Source organism: Plectropomus leopardus, chromosome 16 (genome assembly GCF_026936395.1).
Source record: "Plectropomus leopardus strain MGB_pleo_1.0 chromosome 16, ASM2693639v1, whole genome shotgun sequence".
NCBI lineage: Eukaryota > Metazoa > Chordata > Actinopteri > Perciformes > Serranidae > Plectropomus > Plectropomus leopardus.
The window spans coordinates 1,866,717-1,892,373 of record NC_142191.1 but is presented as its reverse complement, the minus strand read 5'-3'; the positions used below and the strand labels follow the sequence as shown (position 1 = coordinate 1,892,373).

The 25,657-nt window shown below is 41.1% G+C and overlaps 1 protein-coding gene across 2 annotated transcripts in view; it reads right to left on the bottom strand.

Moving 5' to 3' along the window:
• The window catches only part of flrt2 (fibronectin leucine rich transmembrane protein 2), a 256,493-nt gene that overhangs the window by 49,990 nt on the left and 180,846 nt on the right, over positions 1–25,657 (bottom strand). Inside the window, exon 1 of one of the 2 annotated variants that reach the window (XM_042503863.2) lies at positions 7,907–8,442. The exons of the other annotated variant lie outside the window; for it this stretch is intronic. The gene's annotated coding sequence lies outside the window, so the exon portion shown is untranslated. Of the gene's footprint in view, positions 1–7,906; positions 8,443–25,657 lie in introns of those variants that run through there. 2 annotated transcript variants of the gene reach the window in all.

Here is a 25,657-nt window from a genome sequence, read left to right as displayed (position 1 = left end):
TCTGAGTCAAATCAAATTTTAAACAACTTAGCTGAGCCGCTCAAATCAGATTTTTAGATGGTCCTTTACGTCACTCGCGGAGAATAACACAGAACATATGATGGTGACATCACACCTGGCCATGAGACCGCCGCTCTGCGGGGGAAACGGTACCTACTGTAAATCTTTACTGAAAGTGCAAGAACAGCAACGTAAAGCTGCTCCATTACAAGCAGAGAGTTCAAGATCCGACTCACAGTGAGTGAAAGTACAGAAGTTCAACAGCAAAATGTGCTCAAAAATATCAAAAAGTACCAGTCTGCAGAAAAATGTCCCCTGTGGATGATATGTTTATGAGATTTTACTTCAGATCAGAACAAAGGAATACTTCAAACACACATTTCTGATCAGGTGTTTAGGAGAGGGACAAGGACATGAACTCTTGAACGCTGTCTAACTTGATAACTAGATCTTTATTTGCCTGATATCTGGACTTTCAACACGTATCATGACAAGTCGTCACGTGTTGCCGCTTTGCAGTGGACTTCCACGTCAACACAAGCACATGGTGGGATTACGCTGCACGTGGTTATCTTTAGGCAACAAAAGCACATGGTAACCAGCGCCGGGACGTCAACAAACGCACACACTGGCACGGACTGTTAGGATTAAAGAGGTACTCAGTAAAATGTAAAAAAACATCACATTCAGACCAGAAGTGAACACTCGACTCCTGCATGAAAGTCCAGGGTTTGTTGGATCCATCCACTGCACCTCCGCCTGCCCTACAGGAACCTTTGTGCTCCTACTACTTCTTTTGTAAGAGCATTTCAACCCGGCGCTGTGTGAAGGCGTATCATGCAGCCACGACAGGTTTTGTTCGGCTTTGTTCTCCACTGACGCCACTTGTCTGCGCATCATGCTGCCGCAGCAGGTGCCGTCTGGCCGTTCAGCATATAATAACACAGTGAACGTTTCTACGTAACGTCAGCGTTCTCAGCTGCAGCTCCAGCAGCGTATCATGTGGACACAAAAGCCGTCTTTTGGCGTCTGACGCTAAAATCAATGCAAAAGTGGCGGCACTTTATGACTACTGAATGGGAGCGGGCAGAAAGACAGGGTAGAGGAAGAAAAAAAATGTCTCCATTTAAGGATCACAAGATAAATCTGAAGGGCTGTGAGACCACTGATGGGTTAGACAGACACACACACACACGCACACGCACACACACGCACACACACGCACACACACACACACACACACACACGCACACACACACACGCACACACACACACGAAAACAAACAAACAAAAAAATCTGATATAAAAATTTAGTTTGGATCAAAGTTGCACTGACACAATATATTCATTTTTAAAATATTTTTTCTTTCATTGAACATTTAATTAAATAAAACCATCTTCCAAAGTTAAAGAGAAATCAAAGGGAGAAGAAAGGAGCTGGAGCGCACTCATCAGTCTACGGGGTTATTTTATGCAACAGACTACAGAAAAATGAAATCTCCGCTAAAATGCCTCATGAACGACTGAAACATGACAAGAGGCTGCTGAATATTGCTGTTTCCTGGGATCTAAATGTGAAAAGCAACTTTTATCTGTCAAATAACTGTAGTTGGTTATAAAGTGAAAAATGAAGCGTGAAATGCAAGTGAACTAGAAGTAGAAAGTATCATAAAATGTAAATACTAAAGTCTGGTACCCACAGTCCGGTGCCGGTGTGCTTACTTTCGTCAAACATGGCCACATGCGAACCTTTCTGGTTTTTGCAGCACGCCGCTGTAACGTGTGAGCGCGTTCATCTCCGTTCTCCACCTGATCTGCAGCGTGTTGGTGTCACTCTGGAAAAATGCTCCATGAGTCACGGTACGTGCGGCGGTGTCGTTACCATGAAAACTAATCCCGATAGGTTTACGATGCCCCACCACAAAATGCAACATGTAACTGACACAGAGGACTTCCACCCCGAAGATCAGACTCGGAGACAAATTGAGTCTTTACGAGGTGTGAACATAAAATCTAAGATAAGGGGGAAGACGAGGGTGGAGGTGAGGCTGGTCGGGTCCGAAATGCGTCAGCAGCTAGAGCCTCCTCAGAGGTCAGTGCGGTTGTAGCAGAAAATCACGGAGCGGCGCTGTGTGTTGTGTGCTGTACGCCTGCTGGCAGCCGCTCCGGCTGGCATTCAGCTCGGCTTTTTTGGCTGCTTTCAGACGCTTCCAAAGCAAACACCAACGGTCCGACTCTCAGGCCGTAAAACTTGTGTCAGCCCTCTCAATCATACACAGCTCTGCCTCCCAAAACGCCATCAAGTGTTTACACTTCCTCACAAAGCTGATCCAAAAATATTAGAGATGTCAATTATGATGTTTATTTTTTTATGTTTCAAGTTTTTTTTCCTTTGAGGTCAGACAAAAGAGCCTCCTCTTTTTGTATAAGGACATTTAACCCTTTGAAATCTGAATCAACATCAGTTTTCTTTTACAAGCCACATAAGCCTTTGAAAACTGAGCAAATTAGTTTGGATCCTTTTGAAAAAACAAAGGCCAAAAAAAAGAGCAGTGACTAACTTGGACAGAAACTCTTTTTATATTTTTTAAATATTCCAAAAACAAGGGAAAAATGTCCAGAAAATTAAATTTGTAATTAGAATAATTTTATACTTAAAATTTTGTTTCAAGAAAAAGTAAAATACAATATACTTTTTTGGCTTTTTTTTTTTTTTTTTTAGTATTTTTGGCTTATTTTGTGCTTTTTTTTCAAGTAAGTAAGTTATTTTTTGCTCATTTTTGAGCCATGTCTTGCTAAGTAGGTTATTGCCTCTCCTATATGATTTTGAAAGAAAAAAAAAACTTAGGTTTCAAAGGGTTAAACTATACTGATATTGTGGCTATTACATAATGTCACCTTTAAAAAGCCTGGTCCCACAGAAATGCATGTATAACCTGGATAATCTTTCACGTAGTGTTACATACATTTTTATTTTTATTTTGATAAAGCAAACAATTAATTGATTAATTAAGAAAATGGCTGATTAATCAACAAGGTTGCGATCATAATTTATCCTTTTCTCACATTTTGCATCTTAATCTGCAGAGTAGCCAAAGTGTTCAAATGAATCTGTTTTTTGGTTAAATGTAGTTTGGGGGTCGAGGTGTAAATTATGAGCCAAACAGAGGTGACTTTCCCGAATCTTTCAAAGTCACTGCAGATTCCTCGCCTCATCATTCATGCATCAGTTCTGAAAATGTGCCACTAACGTGTCGGCGAGGGCGACAGCTCAACACGCACCTTTTTGGGAGCGCGGGGGATTCAGGTGCTGAAAGTGAGCTCTTTCACCTATAATTGCTTTAGGGGACAGGCAGGTAGTCAGAGACGGTTTTATATGGAAGTTCATGAATGAACGTATTTGACAGCTGGAATGTGTTTTTTTTGCAGCGTGGGGGGAAGAAAGAGGCATGCCTGTTTCAATCTGTCCATTTTAAGATTTAATTTTGACAATGAGAATGACTCACTGTGTCTGGATGTATCAAAACTAAATCATAAAGATATAAAGCAGAATATGACGGTAACAAAAAAACAACATTTTTCTGGAGTTCCTGTCCTTTATCTTTGAAACCTTGGGAGGCATCACTTTTCTTGTGCTTGTTTGCCCTGCTCCTTTCACTTTCACTTTTTTTAATATTATTATTATTATTTTTTCCTAATTTCCTACTAATGTTTGCCTCATGTCTTCTTTTCTTGTTCATTGCCTTCTTTCCATGTTTTTTAAAAGAAATAAAGCCAATTTGCTCATCTTTCAAAGGGTTAACAAACTTGATAAAGGATGAGGATGTTGCTCAAACAGGGACTATGAAAGTTTTATTTCACGATTATCCTGGCCAAGTAATTGTGATTGTTGTTTTTAAGCATTTTGTTTGCCTTGTGCATGTTTTTTTTTTTTTTTTAACTAATTTTCAGGTAATTGTCTTGTACTTTTTAACTAATTTCTTGCTCATTTTGGTTCATTTTTTTGCCTTCTTCCAGTATATATATATATATATATATATATATATATATATATATATATATATATATATATATGTTCTTTTTTTCAAAGAAATCGAGTCAAATTGCTCTGGTTTCAAAGGGTTAACATGCTCATTCATGTATGCTTACAGGAAAACTGATCATATCATTGCGTGAAATTGACTTAGATCCCCAGCAAGACCAAACCGATCGTCCTACAGAGTCAGCTGACCACAGCAGCAAAACGAAAGCATGAATCAGACGCCGTCTGATGCCGGACGCGGCCCGAGGGCAGATCTCAGATTTGTAGCGAGGGCGAAAAAGGGAGCGTGAAGAGAGCATTGAGAGAGATCTGAGGGTGAGGAGGGGGAGACGCAGAGAGACCAGACTGGTTTTCGGGCCAACTGGGAGATCGAGCACAAGGAGAAGCTTGTTCGGCGTTCTGTGGGCATGTAGCAGGACGACTCTCCTGGATGTTAGAAAAATAGAGCCAAATGCCAGAGGATAATGTGATTACGGCCAAATAGGAGAATGAAGGTTAATTGGAGTTAAGTGTCTATAAAAAACGACCCTCTATATACACATCTGCACGTCAGCCTCCATTCTGCCAACGCTTCCCGCCTCCTTTAAAATAAACACAGTTCAGAAGGAATGTCGCTGCTGTGTATTTTCGGAGGATAATACCTGGATGTTCGGAGTCCAATCATTATCAGATTATAGTCAGTGGCTTAGAGCGAAGTAAAAAAACATCCCTCCGTGACCTCGCTGCAACACGTGCATGGAGGTCGATTCATCGCCACCCGTGATGAATCCCAGCAACGGCTATTTTCATCAAACGCTCATAATCTCCCGCTCGTGACCGTTGGCGCTCGGTTTATGTGCGACCTGTCATTCAGAGAGACAGACGAGTCTCACAAAGGTAAAGCTCAGAAACAACCTTGACCTCCAACAGCTGAGCACGAGAAGAAAAATATCTAACTTCATTCTTTTTAATGACTCGCTCAACATCTACCAGCAGCACCTGGATAGTTTTATACAGCGTCGTATAAAAGAAAAAACCACCGCTGAGATGTCTGCAGTAACAACACTCTGCAATTCAGACCAGTGAGACACAAAGAAGCTCCATAAACTCTCAAAACAGCCGTTTAAATCCGACTCGTCTGCCAAGAAATCAGGACAGCTCATGACTGACAATGTGGGCGGGAGCCGTCATGTGATGGTTTGTGGAGCAGCGTGCCTGAAGACCTGAGGGCAGCAGAGGAGGCTGATATTTTTAAAAGCAAACTCAAGATCTACTTTTTCAGTTTGGCCTTTAATTGAGCTTCATTACTTCAGCAGCCACAGAAAATACGTTTGCTGTTATATTAAAACACATAAGGTTTCCCTCTGAAGATTCATGTAACATTTACTTTCATTACACACAACAAACTTCCATGACTTTTCTAAAATTTGAGAGGGTTTTACTAATGCCATGACTTTTCCAGGTTTTCCATGACCGTGTGAACCCTGTAAATGGTGTTCCAAAAGTCATAAACCATTGAATTAGCTACATGAAATGAAAAAGATAAATGTTTGAAATAAAAAACAAAAAAACTGGTAGATAAACTTTAACTTTGTTGTATATTTTTATTGCACGATACTCTGACCCTTGACTTCCACTCTTTTGCATGTACGGTATATAAAACTGACTTTGTACAGAATATTTTGGAACAATAATGAATTGTGTAATCATGTTCTCTGCGAGTAGCTGTGAAAAAACACCAGCTAAAAGCTTCAGAAACAATGAATAACTGTGAATTTATTGAGATAATTAAATGTTAGAGGTTATATGTAGATGCTGGTGAGCAATGTGCCGTTATTCTCTGTAATGTTCACTCATTAATCACCTCCATTGGCAGTCGTGGTCTTTGGTGTGTGTGTTAAGTAAAACCTCTGAATAAAACAGCTTTGTAAATTGAGTGCATTCAGGGCAGTGTTCCCTGGATGTTTTTGTTTAATATTATTTTATTTTTTTAAAGCTTTTGATCATAGAGTTGTCATTATTTCCCCAGAAGCACGGTGTGTTTACCTGCGAGGAGCAACGGAGCACTTCACACCCATTTAAATAATGAGACCATTGCAGAAGATGTTAGAGATAATTGTTACTGTTTCACCTCAGACGTTTTTAAAAGTTATTGCTGGAAAACGCTCACAATTATTTTAAATTGGTTTCTGCTGGAAAAGAAAGAGCAGGTGGCAGATTTCAGAGCGTAAACTGGCCCTCGGATTTTTTTAAAACAACTCCCGAGAGAACACGAACGCACCATTTTTTTAAAAAATAAAGTGTACTCAACCTTTTATTTAGTGTCTCCTGTAGGCCACCCATTAAAATCCTCACCCTGCTTTAAAGTTCGCTTCAGAGGGATTTGTCACCCCAAAGGTTGACAAGACAAGTGCACAAGGTCAGAGAGAGACACGGCGAACAACAGGCAGTGAACTAGAAAGAAACATGGCGGCTATGAATAATGCATGGATGAAAGGTTTATCTAATGGCACCCTTAAAACTTTTAAAACTTGATCTTTGCTTTCAGCTGGAGACGCTCTCTCGGCTAAAAAGCTCCTCTTTTGTTTTTTTCCCGGCGTACCGCAGTCGTCCTCCAAACTCAGCTTGAGAGAGACACTGATTGGTTTAATTGTGTTTGCAGTGATTAAGCGTCTTAATGGTACTCATCACAATATGAGACATGAATCACAATGATTCGGAGATGTGACATTTGGGCTGCAAAATAAGTTGTTTTTCTTTACTTTTAAGCACACAGACAATCACACAAATGTACACACACTCACACACTCTGCACTGTAAAATCTCACAAGCTGATTTTACAAAAAAAAGGACCTGAACTGATTTTCTTGAAAAATATAACTATTAGGCTAAATTCATCTAATTGTTTAGTTTGCTATTTTTTTTAATATATATTCACTTAAATTTGTGAAGTTTTTGCAACTTCAAAATTAAAGCTTAATTTCAGGAAACCATGTTTACTATGTATACTATATATCTTTTACAGTGGTAAAACAGTAACGATAATTAATCTCAATATATTTTCCTAGCTAGCTAGTCAGGTTTCATACGGTCAATTTTGTTTTTACTCAATTTTGTAAAGTTGTTGCAACTTAAAAATTGGACTTGCCCTATTCTTTCTAAGTTTTAGCAACTTCAGTAAACTAAGTTAGTCTGACTTAGTTTTTGTTTACTTGTTAATATTCAGAGAAACTGCATTTGATGAATTAAATAAGCAAAACAGAGTGATTAGTTGGCAGGATTTTAACAAAATCTTGAGACCAGACCAGTGTTAGTGGAAATAATACGATCAAAACAAATTCACATTTCAGCCACATAAAAAAATCTTAACAACCAACCAAACACACAAACACACAAAAAAACAACCATGTATTAGGATTCACATAAAATTTCAGGACTCCCTGTCGTGTGGTTTTATCACAAACAACAATCATCAAACTTAAACTTGCAAAATCCATAAAACAGTTCATTTAAGTCCAGTAAACTTAAGTTGCTATAAAAACTTATATATTCACTTGTCATTTTTGAGTTGCAACAACTTCGCAAAATAAAGAAATTGCAAGTAAAATTTAAGTAAACTTACTGATAATATATGAAATACACATACATTTAAACTAATAGTTGTATTTTCTTACATTCATCATGCTGGAGTTTACAGTGTAGAGTGAACTCAACAGTCTGATAGAAAGTAAATTAACTGTCAATTCACTTTCCTTTTTCGAGGTTTCCAAGATGACTTTTAAGTAAGATCAACAAGTCAGATTTTACAATGTGCGCACAAACACACGCGCACACGCGAGCGCGCGCGCACACACACTGGAGGACAATTTAACGAGGGACACTTACCGTCTTCAGGGTCAGAGTCAAACAGAGACACGGGGACAGAGTGCAGAGCACGACCTCGCAGCATCACACTCACAGCTCCCAGACGAGCGCGCAGACCGGCGGGGCTCGTTAAGTTTAACGCGCGGGCGGCGGGCGGCGGACGGCGGACTCGCCGGAGCGCGTCAAGAGGAAACTGCTGGCACCAGCCAGTCAGGCCGGCTGAGGAGGACAACGAGACAAAAGCTGCGAGAATTCAAAGACGCCAGCAGTTTCTTCTTTCTCTTCCTCCTCGCGCTCTCTGCTGTAACTTAACCCGCGAGGAGCGCCGGCGAGCAGAACCAGTTCCAGACCTGTTCCCCCTTCCCTCTCTCCGTTTTCTCTCCGCTTTTTGGTATCATTCAACTGTTGATGCCGCGGCCCCGCGATGAGCTCACCGCGGGCTCAGGTTTCAGCGCCTCGGCTGGAATGCGAGGGCAGCGGCGCAGAGAGGCAGAGGTGCCGGCGGGGTCAAAGGTGGCGCGGAGGACCCGCAGAGGAGAGGCGCGTCTGTCAGCCGGGGGAGTTCCAGCGGAGGGATATCTGAGGGCCCCGAGTGCCGAGAACAAAACAGGAGTCACAGGGGTCACGGGTTACGGATGTTGCGGGGCCGGGCAGCGTTTGACAGCTCTGGAGGCTGTGGAGCGGAGGACACCGAGTACATTTACACGCTCAAAGACGCGCGCACGCACACGCACGCACGCACACACACATGCTCTCCTAAGTGCCAGATTTATTGCTCACTTAGAGAGCGCTGTTTTCCTCAAGGGGAAAAGCTTTTTTTTCCTCTTTTGTGGTGTTTTCACTTTTAGCAGACTCCAGTCAGAGATATGAATTATACAGTGAAAACACATAAAGAGGGTGACCCAAATCACTGGAATAATACTGCTTTTATTTATTTTTATTTGCATAGCACGCATTTAGTACAGATTGTTCCAAGGTGCTTCACAGGCACCATTTAACTGCAGTATGAAACAAATTATTAAAAAACACACAAATAGGCCACTGCTAAAAGGAGATAAACAACAACAAAAACATTATGCAGCAAAGACAAAAAATCACTTTTAAAAAAATGTTGTTATCACTTGTTTTTTTGTTTTGTTTTGGGGTTTTTTTTCCTTTAAATTTTAATACATTTTTGGTGATTTACTTCTTTAAAACTTTTTCTTTTTTTTGGCAATTTATTTTTCTTTAAAACCTTTTCGTGATTTTTATTTTATTTTTAAAAAATTAGTGATTTTTGATTTCTTTGGAAATTGTTGGTGATAATTTAAATTTTGGGGCAATGTTTTTGAGTGGTATTTTTTTGTCAAATATCTTTTCAGTTATTATTTTCATAATGGGCCAAAATCACAATTAAAAATAAATAAAGGATTATTAAAAGGATTCATGAGTGTTTCACGTGGGGCGATGCACTGAGGGATACCATCCGTAGTGGAAAACAAGTTAGAGAAAAAGACCTGGCACCAAGATTGAGTTGAATCGAGTCGTGTTGGGCCAAATCATGCAGTGGAAATGAGGGGGAAGCTGGTTCTGAACAGGCGAACTTAATACGGTTTGAAAGAAACCACTAACAATGCTCAGACGCAGCCCAAAAATTTTATTGGGGCTATTAGCCTACGTACGCTAAGTAGGTCATGTTTTCAGCTTTTAGTTTGTCAGCAGGATTACAGAAAAAATACTGAACCAGTTTTCAGGAAACTTGGTGGAAGGCTGCAGCACGGGCCAAGGAAGAACTTAAAAAGAGTTTAAAAAATCTTCACTGTCTCGTCACGTCCTTCAGTGCACAACAACTGCCAGCTAGCTCCTGTTAGCAGCTCTGCTGGCTTCAGACTGCTTCTTTTTCCTCTTCACACAGACTTTGTCTTTGTGAACATTTTAAACTTATAACGCTGCCAGGATAACTCCCAATGACTCAGCTAGCTGCTTCCATTCACGCCGGCTCTGCAGCTGAACACAAGCCAACCTGACTAGTTAGCGTGCTGAGTAGGTAGCATCTGTCGCCTTGTTACACTAAATAAAGGAGAGAGCGAAGTATGTGTGCAGTGTTTCAAGTACACAGGAGAAATGTTGCCAATATAAATGCAATACAAAATCTAAAATGCAATTTAATTCAACAGCACTGCAAAAGACAGCCTGCAAGATGACCTTAAAGAGGAATAATTACTATTTTCAAAGCTCATAACATTCATAGCCTTCATGAAGGAAGGTTCATTGCAGGATTTATTGGATTATATGAATTTTAGCTAGATGGACCTAATAAACTGGACAGAGAGTATCTGTCGAAAAATATAATAGTTTTCATTGAGACTATTTCTTTGATAAAATCTAATAATGGCCATTGTGAGCCATATTCTGTGGATTTTTTCTCTTTAAATTCTTTTTGGAAATTTATTTAAAAATATAATTATTAAAAAAATTGGGTGATTTTTTACACTATTTAAATTTTTGGGGTAATTTCTTTCTTTGAACATTTTTGGGATTTTTTTTTCTTAATATTTTTGCTGATTTATTTATTTATTTTTTAAAAGTTTTTGTTAAATAGAAATTTTTGCCTTTTTTTCTTAAACTTTTTGGCCATCTCTATTGTTTTTAAAAAGAAAATTATTTATTATCCTTTAAAAAGATGTGGTGTTTTTAACTTTGAGGGAACATTTTTTGCTTTTTTTAAAATGTTTTGGGAGTTTTGGACCAGCAGCCGCCCTGCACTGAAGAACAGTCCCTTAGGCCTCTTATTCTTGCTTACACCTCGGACACCGAGGCCTAACAATGCCACTGATACACATTTTTTTTGGCTTTAATCTGGTCTGTAAAAGCAACGACAGAATCACTTTCCGCCTAAAGTTTTTGTATTTGACCTTTTGACCGTTTAGTTGAATTCAGAGCTGATATGTAAATGAGTAACCTGTCAGCAGCACCTGTTTAATGGCGCATTTGCATGCGCTTCCATAAAGCGAGGCAAAACTATTGCAGGCACACTCTAATTATATGGTGTTTGTGCCACCTGTGGCGGAGCAGCAGAGGTGTGAGGAGGGCTGCTAATTCCTGCTGATGGATAACTTGACAACAAGCCAATTACAAAAAAAAAAAATAATAATAAGCAGAGAACAAAGTAAAGATCATCAGACGGACTTTCCCTCTCTCGTACCGCAGCGTCGCTAAAGTAACTGTGGCTGATTGAAGCGGCCTGGGATTTATTTGTTTATTGTTTATCCGGTGGACTTCCTGCAGTTTACGTCTCTCCGTCTCCTCTGCAGCTCCGCCGGCCCAGAGCTGCTCCCACCGCTGGGAATGTGTGGTCTTTATTAAGGAGAGGAAGTGTGTGAACGAGCTCTGCAGGCCCAACATCTCAGGAATCTTGATCTTTTTTTCCCCTTGTGGCACTTTTCACAAGCGGGGCCAGCTAATCGCTTACACTGATAGCGGGGTTGTGCATGAGGCCCCGGCTCTCGCAGAAGGAGGCTGGTTTGTGTTGCATGCTGGGGAGGCTTGCAGATGAGTGTCGGAGCGGGCACACCCTCTGCGGGCCTGTTCCCATGGGAACGGCAGTGATAGCGAACAGCTTGTTTTTGTGTTTCTTGGCAATGTTGCCACTGCTGGAATACTGACAGGCGCTGGGGAGGTCTGATATGCAAAAACGTTGCCAGGTAGACTTTATGCGAAAAGAATGTTTTCCCTTTGACTCTCTCCTCTGTGTTGTTTCCTCCACGCTGAGTTATTTGGTCGCACAGTGGAATTCATGTATCTGCGGGCGCCGCTGATCACGTGGAGTTTATGTTTCAGAGCCTCGAGCCGGCGGGCTGAACTTGTGCTGGAGGGTTCATGGAGCTCAGGTGGATCCAGAGATCTGTTTAAGTCACAAGGTGGGTTTCCATTAACCCTCTAAATGCACAAAATTGAAACTACAAATATAAAATACTTGAAACATGCTAGTTTTGGAAAAAAAAAAAAAAAACCTCCCATATATCACAATAAAAGTTTTTACGCTGGCATGAGGTGGTATTTCAACCCATTAGAAAAAAACTAAAAACTGGACCGGAAAACCCTTTTGAATCTTTTCTAGGTCACATGATGCTATGGCTATGTGCTTGTCAGTAGAAACTGGCTCCCTCATGATACGGTCGCTTGTGGTCGCTCCCACGTGTAAGGGGCTCGCCTTTCCATCATGGCTCCATAACACGCCTACGTGGCCTTGGATTGGAAATTATGACGGCTAGTGCGGTGGCTGCAATAGAAATAAAACTGCTAATGTTTTGAACGTCCATCGCCATGGTTACTGGGATGTTATCACCAGAGGAGAAGTCGCACAACATCCCTCAGTGGAAACACAGTCAGCTCACATGTGGGTTTTATCGACATTTCGAAAGTCACTTTTTTATTTTTAATCATTCAACCGCAGTCCCATTCATTTATTGTCCAATGTTAGCTTTCTACCTCTGGTGTTGGCATTTAGGACTCAATATTTCTAAAAGTGGTGTTTCATTTCTAAAGATGAACCTTATTGAACAAACTGTCATAAATGTTTGTTTACTGCAGAGATGATTTTCTGCAATAATCCAAAATCCGATGGAAAAATCTCATTGACGAATAAACATGGGTTCATTACCTCAAAAAAGTGCAAAAAAAAACTATAAAAAAAATTAAAATTAAAACATTTCTGTGATATCTAATATGAGTAATCTATTCCATTCCTGTCATGTAACATGCAACATTGGTAGCATCGGCAGCCCTCTCGAAACAATAACAAAGGCCTAACATGTCAGTGACTATCATTTAGTGTCGTTATATGGCGGCTGATGGTGTCCTCTGCTCGGACGGTCGGAAGCTCCTGAATCTTACTGTTTCCTAGTTTGCGGACATTTTCGGCCACTCACTGCTAACCGCTATTAGCTGTTTTTTTAAGTCTTCAGCGATGGTTTGCACACACAACACGTTGTCAAAACGTCACAGTCATCCTGCTGGCTGTTTTTTATATAGACACTGGCGGCTTGAAGGAGGAGGACAATCCTGTCTCCCGTTCTACCATCATACATGATATTACAGAGCGGCGAGGTGCGTAACGGTGTGATATTCCCGCCTTGAAGAGGCAGTGAAAAAGGCTATTAACTCGCTCTCCCGCCGATGTCAACACAGATGTTTCCCCCTTTGACTCCATGTTGTTTCCTCCACGCTGAGTTATTTGGTCGCACAGTGGAATTCGTGTGTCTGTGGGCGCTGCTGATCAGATGGCGTTTATGTTTCAGAGCCACGAGCTGACAGGCTGAACTTGTTCTGGAGGGTTCACAATCCTCAGGTGGATCACGGGATCCGTTTTAGTCAAAGGACTTCAGGTTAGTGTTACACGTCTCGCACGCTCGGCCGACACACTCTGCTTTTGACCTTTTTGTGTCTCGGAGGGAATTTCCACACTACACAAACAGAAAAATACGTTTTTAAAAATCTCCTCTTCCCATAAAATTTAAAATGATAACATCGCTGTGCGGGTTAGCTGACTTCATTAGCATATCTGTAATTGTAAACCTCTCGTCCTTGACTGAAAAAAGTGTTTCTACAGCAGTGAGGAGCAGTGATTTTGTATTTGCATTGGCTCTGGTGAAGTTGTGAACAAGTGACGTGTGGCAGCACAGATGAAAGCAAAAAATGTATTGACTTTCTCTTTTAAAAGGAGTCGTCTCAAACTGTGAGGACGACAGAAATGTGCTCCTGCAGCTTTATGAAAACCAAGAAAAGATTAATGTCGGACAAATCGCCATCTGCGTCCGGGAACAAAGAGCAAACGTCCCTGCTGCCCTTCTTACATCAAAGAAAACCTCTATGTACTTTTTGTTTTCAGAAATATCAGACGCACACAGAGCGGGGGGGGGGGCTCGAAATGAAATTAAAGTACGTTTATTGTGCGAACGACTACCTCACTTTATGGTGTTTGGATTCCTAAATGAAAACATACTCCAGGAAACCCTTCAGCGGGCTCCTCGCTGGGAGAGCGAGCGGCACGGAGAGCGAGCGCCTCTCCTCTCCTGCCGCCCTCTCGCCTGGGACGGCGGGGTAATTACATCATTTGGAGATGGAAAGAAAGCACTTTACAAGCGAAAGTAAGTGAAATGCTTTATTGCTGGTGGAATTGCCAATTAAAAAGCAACACCTGGAACGCAGAGGCTCAGCTGAAACAGCCTTCTCCCCCTGATGGCCCCGAAACCAGCCGGGCCCCCGCTCCACACGGCCCCTGGAGAATGTTTTTCTTTCCATCCTTTCTCCCCCTTTTCACTCCGTCTTTATTTGTGAAAAGTTGCCGACAATGCACCTTCACATTGGCTTACATAGCCCATAAGTCACCGGAGCCTGACGTGCTCTTAAACGTATTAATAAAGCCCATTTCCGAGGCAGAGCATATGGCGCGGCTACAATGTAAACCTGCAGGGCACGCTACTGAAAAAGAAAACAGGAGTGATTCTCTCCAGCACCCAGTCCACACTACAGAGGGTGCCCCCTCGTCCAACACACACTCAGACCAGTCCAGACCAATCCGCCCCCCCCGAACTGAACAAACAGAAAGGTGGACCAAAGAAAAATGGCTTTCATTTTCGAACAGTGCTGCTACAGAACACCAAATATCGACACTTACAAAGGACTCTTGTCTGATGACACCACGTTTCCTCTCTGGATGAATAACTTCTCTACAAGGCAGCTCCTCACCGCAAACCTCAGTGCTCAATCCAGATTTCTTGCTAGATCCCATTTTTTAAGTAGTTGTTGACTTTTACTATTATTATTTTTTAATGTGGTTATTATCCAACAGGCTCTCATCCCGACTCGTCACATGGTGCCGCTCCGTCAGGGACCATCTGCATCTGCGGATGATGTTTTAGGTATCCTTCAGCTGTTTACGCTGCTGGATGTCTTTACCGTAGTGTTAACAAACGCACATGGTGGGATGACACAACACGGACCTAATGTTTACACAACAGCACACGGACCGTCAACATGGTTAGGATTAGGCAAAACAGGCAGATGGTGAGGTGCAGAAATAAAAAAAAACAACACTTCCACACGGGAAGTGAACTCTGTTGTCCTGCAGGGATCTCAGTTGTCGGAGGGACCCCCGTACAGTGTTTCATGTGCATGTGATCTGATTCTCGCGGCCACGTTCTGAAATGACGCCACCTGCGAGAGTTACATGTGGACACACCCAGTGCTGTCCAGCTGTCTGCTGGCATACAATAAAACAACAGCGACTTCAGTCATCTGAGCTAACAGTGTTAAAGTGGGCGGTCTGAGGGGAAACTGGGAGGACGAGCATTAGTGGCCGATCATACAGAGACGCATCACGCCAGGCACGACCGCTCCAAAAACACATCTGAAAAAAAAACAGCCCATGGAGTGGTTCAACTCCGTGCCTTTAGTTAAAATTTGAAAATATTTTAACTGTTTGTGCCCCCTTAAAACTTGCAGTAAAACGTGCCGCTCAGCAGCAAAAGAGGAGCGTCTGACAGGCACACTGTGCCGTAGGGAGAAACAAAGGTGTAACCAGCAACGCTTTTCTAGCAACACATCTCGTCTTAACAGCAGCAGCACAATAACAAAGCTAGAAAATAGGTGTTGTACACTGATCAATAACCGGCAGATTAAAAGGACAGTACAATTCAAGGAAGTGTTTCAATGGCCACAAAATTGGGAAAGTAAGATTATTAATAAGATTTTTCATCATTTTCCAGGAAATGAAGATCTATAAAACATGATTAAAAATACCTACAATATATAGTTTTTTGGTCATTGTTGGGACAGATATTGGTGCAGTTTTTTGGTAACAATCAGCTCGAAATAAATGTGATTTAAAAGAAAGAAGAAAAAAGACAAATATTAGCTTTAAGAAATCACAAAAGGAAATCAAATCATCCTGAGGGAAACATGAATGTCTGAACCAAATTTCATGGCAATCCATCCAATAGTTGATGTAATATTTCACTAAAAAAACCCAAACCTGATGCTGGGAACCACAAACGTCTGAAAACATCTGTGTCAGTCCATCTCATAGAGATATTTTACTGGCTACCTGAAAACTTTGACCTGCAGAAGATCCAAGTCATTACGATTCAACCCTCTGGGGACCACGAATATCCGCGGAAATAAGATGGGAATTCATCTTGTTGAGATATTTTGAATTTGGATCAGAGAGGTGGACTGAGCAGCTAAAACTTGTCGTCCCTTCAGCCCCGTTGCTTGTCAGGATAAAGATTCCAAAAAGTAAAAAATTCACTGAACTGCTAGTCTGTGAATCAAAGTTTTACTTCTATCCATGTCCATTTTCCGTCCTCTGACTTTGTCCTGGTCCTTGGCCTAAACGGTAGCTGACTGACAGGTTTGCCACACCCACTGAGCTCGACCACAAACTCTGGCAGCCGCAGAAAAGATTAACATCAGCCCACACGGCCATGACGACGCCGGTGACAGTGACGCTGACAGGCAATACCGTGGCGCGAGCAGTCACAGGCACATCTGTGGTGTCAGAAAGGCGGCCTTATTTACTTTGCAAATGTCTTTACCAGCGGCGCAGGCTTATTACCTTAGAGCCTGACTGACACAGTCTTATGGAAAATAAATTGGCAGAACCACAGTTGATGCATGGCATATTACTTATGATACTGGTTCGGTCCCTGGGGAGAGACATGAAAGGAGATGGATACCCGATGATAAGGCGTATTGTTCGTAGCCCCTTTGTAGCTGCAGTCAAAGTGCCTCTTGCAAATTCAGAGCTGGCAGCCAAGGATAATGCGTCTCTCATGTCCAAATAATGGCTGCTGTGCTTTGCACATCCTTATAAGATCCTGGCTACACAGTTTACCAAGTCCAACGTTATCACTTGTTAAGCCTGCATTGATTTCAGGGGTTTATATAAAAGCACAGTGTCACGTTTCCTCTTTCATTAAATTCTGCTGGGGGAAGAACTGAGCTCTTTCATGCGCGGTTTACATACAAGTATTTGCACAGTGGCTGGTTAAAGGCAATTCCTGTGCTCGGGTTTATAATTGTGGGAAGAGAGATCTCAGCTGGAATACAAGAAGTGAAAGAGGAGCTTATCTTTTGATGAGCCATGTGAGGACTCTATTGCCTGAAACCTTCTGTGTGACACTCAAGCAGCTGGAGCTAAATTCAGAGTATCCTGCAGTCTGGCTGTAAGTCAGTGTTAGCATGCTCACTGGATCTAATCTCACCTGAGCAGGTGGCTGAATGGACGGGATTGTGAGTGCTTAGTGAAATGAGGAACATCTATAAATAACATTAAGCAATCGATGTTTGCACAACCTTCGTACATTTACGTGCACAAAACATTATGGTTTTTTGCCCTTTTTCCAAAAAGACAATATTTCTACTGAGCTGTTTACAAAGCTAACGAAATAAATACTCCAATAATGCTACCGTTTACATGCAGAGTGCAGAAAATATATTAAAATAGAGCATGTATAAAAAAAGTGACAGTGGAGGATCCCCCACATGCCCCGACAGAGGTCTTAGATAAGACCCTTATGTCCTAAAATCCTAGAAATGCCCTAAGATCCCATAAATGTCCTAAAATTCTGGAAATGTGCTAAAATATTAGAAATGTCCTACAATCCTAGAAATGCCCTAAAATCCTAGAAATGTCCTAAAATCCTAGAAATGTCTTAAAATCCTACAAATGCCCTATCATATTAGAAATGTCCTATAATCACAGAAATGTTCTTTGATTCTAGAAATGTCCTAAAATCCTTGAAATGTACAAAATATTAGTAATGTCCTACAATCCTAGAACATCCTTAAATCCTAGAAACGTCCCCAAATCCTAGAAATGTCTAAAAAATATTGGAAACGTGCTACAATCCTAGAAACGTCCTAAAATCCTAGAAATATCCCCAAATCCTAGAAATGTCCAAAAATATTATTAACGTCATACAATCCTAGAAATGTCCTTAAGCTCCAGAAATGTCCAAAAATCCTAGTCATCCTAGTCATTTTGCAAACGTGGCCCCCAAACAAAGACAGCTAAGTATCCCTGATCTAGACTGAATGCTGTTTACATGACCTGCACCAAATTCAAAACGTTGTCATATTTGTAATAATAGTGGGATATTAGTGTTTGTTCAGGCGTTCAGAGGGAAGCATACGTTGGAAAATGCAAAGCTGAGCTGTCGTGTGCTAAAGTTAGCACGGCGTCTGCACTAAGATCAAAAGCTGGAGACAAACTGATGCTGTCAGAGCTGCAGATGCACGCTGTATACGAGCAGACGCTGCTGTAATCCTTCTGAGGAGCTCTTAACTGCACCGAAATCTTCCACAAGCGACCTTCTCTTATCAGAACAGAAAAAGAGAGTGACCCGAGCCCGCGGTGTCTCGATACATTACCCGGCGCTCGCAGCACGCCTGGCACTAATGCCCCACCTGTAGCAGCGCCGCCTATGCCAGCACATCTGACTCAGGAGTAATATCCATTTTGACTCGCTGAAATATTCATTGGCACACCTCGGCTGCCCCGGAGGAGGTGTGCACAGTGAGCGAAGGCAGGGGATGGCAGCAGTGTTCGTGGACACGCAGGCTAATCGCAGTGAGCCATCGTAAACCTGAGCCTCCGCTGCGTTATCAGTCCAAACCAAGAAAACTGAGAGGAACATGTTCAAGGTGCATAATCAGAAAAATACGTTTTACAGCAATTATGATTCAGTAACTGCTTCGAGTGGTAAAAATACAGACTGTGTACATACGTATAGGTGCTCTATCAATGTATTTATTGTATTTGCTAAATTCTCCTTTACATCAAGACATGTGAACTAACTGTTTTGTATAATGTCATTGGCTGATGGGTTTTTTTTACAGTGGGAAAGCTTAGAAAAATTGTTCTTTAAAAACATTTTTTTAACATCTAATGTTGTCATTCTGTGTGTCTGTCAGACACCAATGTAGAAATATTGCTATGCACCCAGGTCTAAATTTTCACTTTAATGAGGATAGTAATAAAAAATAATGTAATTGTTTTGTTTGTTGATTAATCAGGGAGCAAATAACAGACTGCTATATAACATATAAGAAGACTTAATGCAACAGATGTGAAAAAAGGCATCAAGCAGAAGCTAATTTGCACCATCTGTCGCTGATCAAGCTTTTAAATTTAGGTTTAAAACAAAGAAACAAACTCAAACAGCAGATTTATGATAAAAACAGCAGAACAGATAAACGTATTGTAAAAATGCACATTTAGTCAAGTTGCATTGCAGACAAACGCATGTTGGTGCACATTTTATTTGTGCAGCTTTATATTCGAGGTTTGAGGACGGAGATAATGATGCAGAAAATGATAAAATCCGGTCATGCACACAGATTTCACTGTTGAGAAAAAGTCTCATAGAAGTGAGGCATTTCTAATTTGATTTAAAGAGACTTTCCAACATTTGAAATTTTCTCTGAAGTCTTGACTGCATAAACTGAGGAAGATGAGAAAAGACTCAAACTCTTATCAATGCCTCACAGTCTGATTCGTCACGCTGCCGTCTGGAAACTACTCGCCATCCACCTGGTGCGTCCTGTCCAAATGTTTATCTCTTTCTGCATTTGTTCAGCTGTCTTGTCATCTCTCCTTAAAACACACACACACACACACACACACACACACACACACACACACACACACACACACAGACACACAGAGTGCATGATGTGTGAGGAGAGAGGGACTCTCGCAGCAGGTTGTGTGATTGAACAGAAACATAAAGGCAGAGTGAAATTCTTCCCTGAGCGTCACTTCAGAGAAGATTTACATGAAGAAAAACAACTTCACAGTAAACTCCACCTTCATGTGCTGCTCTTCATTTTAACCAAAGCGATACTCTGTGCACGCCACAGCCCCCGAACAGAACCGGAGAACAGCACTGGAGAACCTCACCGGAGAACAGCACCGGAGAACAGCTTTGACTCCGGGGGAGTCTTTATAGCACGATCGAGCTGCATTAAGTGCAGCTACGTTTTTCAAAATAAAGATTTCAAAAGGGTTCATCCTGAAGGGCTGAGGTTCTACTCAGAACTATTAGCTTCTGAAGAACACTTTTTGAAGAACGGGTTCTTAAAGGGTTCTTTGCAAGACATCCATTAAAGAGATTAAGAGATCCATTAAAAACCAAACCATGTTTAGGGAAAGAGAGATCAATGGGTTTTATAGTTAATTACATTTTTGAGCCCTTTGGAACATGAATGGGTTCTCACAAGATTCCCCTCTGTGGGTTCTAGTTCACATTCTTGGTAAAATCACCTGGGGGGGTTCTACTGGTACATGAAAAGGTTCTAAAATTTCCTGGGTAGGTTCTGGATTATATCCTTGGAATAAAATAGAGGAACTAGCAGAATCATCTAGTTGGGTTCTAGATAAAACCCTTGGAATATAAACGGGTTCTCTGTAAAATCCACTGGGTAGGTTCTGGATAAAACCCTTGGACTATAAATGGGTTCTTGGAAGAGCCTCCCGGGTGGTTTTTGTTAGAACCTTTAGAAAGTGGAAAAGCTCTGGATAAAACATCCAGAGAGGTTTCTGCGGGGAACCTTCACATCATAGTGGGATTCTCCGTGGAACCTCTCATAGGTGGTTCTGTGTGAACCTTTCACACATGGTTCTAAGTATTATCCTTTATGTTGGGTACTAGGTAGATCCCTCTGAAAGGGTTGCGGTTGGAACCTTAATTTTAAGGTTGTAAAAGCCTGAGAACCCTATATGGTTCTAGTTAGCACCTTTGTTTCTGAGAGTGAAGAGGTTATTGTCTCACATCCTCTCGTGTCTGTAAACGCAGTTTTCCATCCCACGACTCCTCTGGGGATCATGTGACGTAAACACATCCAGACATCTGAAGAAAATCGGGACAGCGTCCACTTTCTCACACCGCCGTGAAGTTAAAAAACACGAGTGGTGCATTGTCTCACCGCGTGCACACGCACACATGCATTGTCTCACCGCGTGCACGCGCACACATGCATACCTGCACAGAGTGTGCTGGCGTCTCGTTCCTCGAACACGCAGCACGCAGGGCGAGTAACACGCAGGGTTCTCGTGGCGTGCATCACACAGCCGTGTGAGCGATGTGACGCTCATAGCTGCAGCTTAAATGTGATTTTAGGTCAGCGCTGCCGGTGAAGCGCAGCTCCTGAAAACATTGTTTTGCCATTTGGCCGCGTGCCTGTCGACCGACATGCTCTGCGTCGCATGTTTCCACGGCTCGACAGGCACCCGACCCCTCCCCACGCCCACGCCCACCCTGGGTTTGGGTTTGGCACCACCAGCTGTTGAATGCATCAGGCCCCAAAATGGCTCCTCAGCTGCTGCTGTGGCCCACGGAGAAAAGCCTGACAGAGCGAGCAGCTGCTGGGCTGAGACGGAGCAAGGTCACTCACAATGAGATTCATCGCCGCTGCCTGATGAAACGTTACAGCCGTTATCAGATCCTCTCGGCTTAGGAGTGTTACACTGATGATTTTTGGTATTTAAACACAAAAAATGTCCAAAAAAAGGCAAAAAATATGTATCATCATGACTTTCCTATTTTCTAACTATAATCTAGGAGACTATTTGCTATTTATGAGAAGGTGGTGCAGAAAGAGGGAGTTATGTCAAATTATATTTTCAGCACTAAGGAGGGACATGTTTTTTTATAATGGCTGAGGGGAGGAAGATGCAAGTGAAAATGGCTGTATTTTGTATCTATTTTTAAACTTTGTTTCCTTTTCTTTATAAAATGTTATCACCTTTTGTCTTTTATAGTGAGTTTTTTCCATTTTTAATATTTTAAGCACCTTTGGGGGGGATTTTATTTATTTATTCATTTATTTTTTACCTTTTTCGGGCATTTTTTTCTTGATAAAATTTTGGCGATTTTCTTTATTTCCTTCTTTTTAAAGTTTTGCAGATTTTTTAAAGAAAACATGCCTTGTTATTTCATTTTATGTTATTTAAATAATGTATTTAATTTTGTTTCTTTTCCCCTCATCACTGAATAATTTCTTCTTCAGTCTTTCTTGTTCTGTGGTATGTCCGTGTTACTCTATTCTTCATGCATTAGGTTGCTATAGACATCATTTTTTCTCCCTCTGAGAAACAATAAGCACGACTGGGAAAAAAAAAAAACAGCTTCAGGGAAAATAAAAAAACAAACAAACAAAAAAAGCTGAAGTCCAGCCACCTCCATCTCCGATAACTAAAGAAAAGTCCCTAAATGTCTCATCCATATTTGCATCTGTAACATCACAATCTATGTGCCTCTACTTCTTCAAATGCGTCAGATGACTGTCGTAAAGTATCTCCATTTTCTCAATTACCACTCTTTTGTAATGGGATTAGCATAATTTGTTATCAGATTGATGTAATTATGCTACATGGAATTTGTCACTCTCCAATCCTGTTAACTGCAGTGGCAGTGCGGAGATAAAGAGCGGCCAGCTGATTTATTGTTGCTGTTCACACAGTGAAGGCTGCCCTGTGGCGGTGCACCACTGCACCACTCCTATATTAGAGTCTGAAGAGACGGCTGTTTCTAATAAACCAATCAGTGGTGTCAAGTTCAGGGAACATGTGGCACGAAGCGGCTCGATGTCGTTTGCTGTTCTCCGATCTTCCCGGAGGGCGAGGCTGCGAGTCACATTCGGTTTAGTTTCAGTTTACTCAGTCGGTGGATAGATTAGTGATTCTCAAGCAGCGACGCAGGTACTTCTGAAGCTGCCGGCGACGCGGACAAACTGTGGAGTAGCTCAATGAATTTTAAAGATTTAAAAAAATCTACCCACATTATTTGTTTTATGGGAAGAAATCAACATCTGAAATGGAAATTGGTGTGATGCTGATGTTTGGTAGATTTATTGCCACAAAAAAATGTTACATTACAAACTACAAAAGGCCGACTGTTCAAAACACACCTCCAATCTGAGACAGTAAGAGACAGTGAGACAGCAATAACATGTTACCATATGAAATAAGGGATAAAAATAATACAGAGAAACGCTTTAAATAATTGGCTGTGGGGTAGCCTTAGTGGATAAATGGTTGAAAAAGTAAGTAACGGTAATGGATAATCAGTTTAAAATAGTCAGTTAAAGAAGGCCGATATATAAACGGTTGGAACAAGTAGCTAAAAGTAATGGATAAATAGTTAAAATACCTAAAAAAAGACGTTTCAAGTAATCTCATACCTAAAAGTATTTTTCTCTTTTAAATAGTTGACTAATTGTTTTTGAAAAGCAGTTAAATTGGGAGTGAAAATTAAAGTTGAAACAATTAGCTAAAAGTAATGGATTTTTTGAATAATTATACAAACAGATAGTTGACATATCTGTCTGACAGAAGGCTTATGGATCAACTGTTAGAACAGTTAGCTAATAGTAATGGTTTAATACAGTTGTAGTAGTTCACTAAAAGTAAGACATAAAAAGTTGAAATAGTTGGCTAAAACTAACGGACAAATGGGTAGAATAGTTCCTTTGAGATAATGTATAAATGGGTCAAAAAAGATGGCGAAATGTAACGAGTAAATGAGTAAACGAGTAAGCAAATACTTTAGCCTAAATGGCTAAAGTATTTGCTAAAAGTAGCCTATTGGATAAATGGTTAAAATACTTAAAAGTAATTAATTAATTATTAAAATGGCTGAAGTCAATGGATAAACAGTTGAAATATTTGGCTAATAAAAATGGATAAATGTAAATATTGTTAGCTTAAAGTAACAGAATTTATTTTTTGGTAAATATTTAGCAAAACAAAAAAGAATGGAAAACTAATGGATAAAATAATGACTAGGCCTAATGTTTTAAATAATACAGGTAAAAGCACAGGATAAACCAAACCCATCTACTGTGGCAGGCAAATAAAAATGATATTGTAATGACATTTACACACAGTGTTACTTTAATCCACCTTAAAACCAGCTGAGATGGATATAATGGTGGGCGGTGCTGAAGGACACTCCTCTGATAGTGACGATGAGGTCCGTCAGACAGAGGAAGTTACCAGTGAATGAATCTAACTGGACGTGGATCGAGCTTTCCACTGACTGAGCCGCGTATTAATGAACACTAAGTAGTCCTCCTCTGAAAGACCTAATCCTTGGCAAGTCCATTTGATTGACTTCAACAACCCCTTCCCACCCACCCACTCCGTCCCGCCAGCGCTAAAAGGGTGTTTCCTGACAAGTGAGGTCGTTTTACATTTATGCGTTAAGGTTTTAAGGCCGAGGCTTAGGTTCAAAATTTATTGGCTATTGTATAATGTTTCACGCAGGACTCTGGGCGACTTGGCCTTGCGTTTCGCCGGCGGGCCACACTCAGGAAAAGCCGATGTATTTTGATAGCAGTGAGAGTTGAAGCTGTCAAAGACTCGGCCTGAGGGAAGCTCACCTTTTGCATTTCTGACTGATTACGTAAACCTCTGTCACACAACAAAAGCCGCTCTGTGAGGTCCTCTGCACTGTAATTACCTCCGACTCTGCCTCGGCAGATTGTTCTTACACCAACTCCAAGGCTGCAATTTACAAAAATATTAGCCTCCTCGCACTGTGGTGCACCGTGATAATTAACGGGGTTCATGTGTGGGATTTATGGTTTTAGGACGAGTTCAACACGCCATCCTGGGAGTTTGGAAATCATCCAACAAGGAAAATGATCAATGTTCATAATTTGTGAAAGAGGTAAAATGCTACAGTCATAATTTTTAAGCACTGTGGAGAGAGTTCTGTTTGGTATTTCGGCTTTCGGGAGTGATGACTGAAGTCTTTTATATGAAACTACAATTGTTAATAACAAAAAGTAAAAAAAAAAAAAAAAAAATATATATATATATATATATATATATAAAATACATAAACATAAACATAAATAACATTTATTTAATGAATACTTTAATCAATTATTATGTTTTCTTTGCATAACCTTTTAGCTTAGGTTGTACAGATTTTAGGATTATGAGGATCCTCCAAGAAATGACATAACATCACACTGATTATTAAAAAATGGATGACGTCACACCCTTCCCTTGCAGCAGCTCAGGGCAGAAATTTGTGAGTTTTACTTTAAAGATGTTAAATCTAAACTTTTGATTTGGCAGCAAGGACAAGTATGAGCGTGAGCGTCTAACAACACAATGATGTGATGTGTGCAGCCGCTCTCAGTGATGAATAAAGTCTGTTAATCCACTGGTCACTGAACCCCTCATTGTTGACAAGAATCTGAGAGCTGAAATGGTGTTTTGTTATTGTTGCCTTGACCTCGTTCAACAGGTTCACGTCTGCTCTGATTAGTATTTCTCCTGGATGTTTCTCAGATTCAGTGCTTGTTTTCTATCTTCAGTATATTTCATTTCAGTTTGACTCCTGACAGCTTCTCCCCTCTTTGTTCCCGTCTCTCTCCTCCATCTTACTCACAGCGCGGCTCATCAGGGGAACTATGAGAGAGTGCCCTGCAGGTTTTCCTGTCTTCACGCTCTTGCAATAAACCTTGAATGTCAGTGTTAAAAATGCGGACAAACATCCGACCATACATCACACGCTGACAGACGCCGGCTCGCACACTCACACAGCATAACCCCTCACCCAGCGTGACACGCTAATGAGTCATATGACCGGCCGTTTGTGTGTCAGGAAAAACCCTCTTGTTAAAGTCGGATGAAATATGGACTCAAATTACGCCTTAACTCTCCCTTATCGCCCCATCTACATAAACAGGAAATCAGCCTCTGCGGTTCCAGAA